Source organism: Myotis lucifugus, unplaced genomic scaffold, assembly GCF_000147115.1.
Source record: "Myotis lucifugus unplaced genomic scaffold, Myoluc2.0 scaffold_674, whole genome shotgun sequence".
In the NCBI taxonomy this organism is placed as follows: Eukaryota; Metazoa; Chordata; class Mammalia; order Chiroptera; family Vespertilionidae; genus Myotis; species Myotis lucifugus.
The window spans coordinates 279399-280315 of NW_005871722.1; positions in this window are offsets into that span (position 1 = coordinate 279399).

The window sequence follows — 917 nt, forward strand, 5'->3', positions numbered from 1 at the left end:
TCTCACCCTCGCTTTTAAACGCACGGTGGCCCCCCGCGCTGTGTGTGCAGGGACGCGCGTGGCCGGGGAGCTGGCCCCGCGCCCTTGCTGCGGGAAGGTGGATTCCATGGACGGCGCAGCTTTCGGATAACGTTTTCGGAAACTTTGTCATTACAGCTTCTGATTGGATAGGTGTGAAAGTTGTGCTCAGATGAGCGGGCGGAGACTGCGGGCTGTTGAAAGTGGGGGAAGTCTGAGAGCAAGGGGTGACATCGATCCGCTGCCTCCGGCACGCCCCCTGCTGGGGACCGAGCCCACAGCCGGGCCTGTGCCCTGACCGGGACTGAACCTTGACCTCCTGGTTCATAGGTTGATGCTCCATCACTGAGCCACACTGGCTGTGCCCAAGGGACAGACTTTTGTCGGTCCTCCCCCTCTCCCCCTCCCTGGTGCTGACTGCATGTGGCTAGGAGTTGGTCTGCAAGCAGGTGGGCCTTGGCTGGAAATCTGGAACTTGAGAGATGAGGGGAAGAAACCGGCGGCTGAGGGAGCCTCCTTGGGGCGTTTCAGCCCGGCTGGAGGAATTGCCGGAACGGAGGCTCAGCTCCCCAGCGATGGAGAGACAGGCTCCGGAGCCCTGGGCGCCTGTTCTGGGGACGTGCTTCAAGTGGGAGCACTGTTAGCCCCTGGGCACAGACAGCTCGGGCCGGAGAATGCGGTGGCGTTTCTTCCCGGAGTCCCAGCCGGAACCTCTGGGGAGTGTGGAGACTGTTCCCCAGTCATCTCTGAGGTCTGGGGGCCGTGTGTGAATCTCCTCCCACCGGACAGTGACCTCATATGTGGGTCCCTGTGGCATTTCCCGTGTCCTGCAGGTCTTGGTAACCGTGTGGTGCGCCTGTCTGTCGTCTGCTCTGCTGACCTGACTCTGCCGTGCAGAT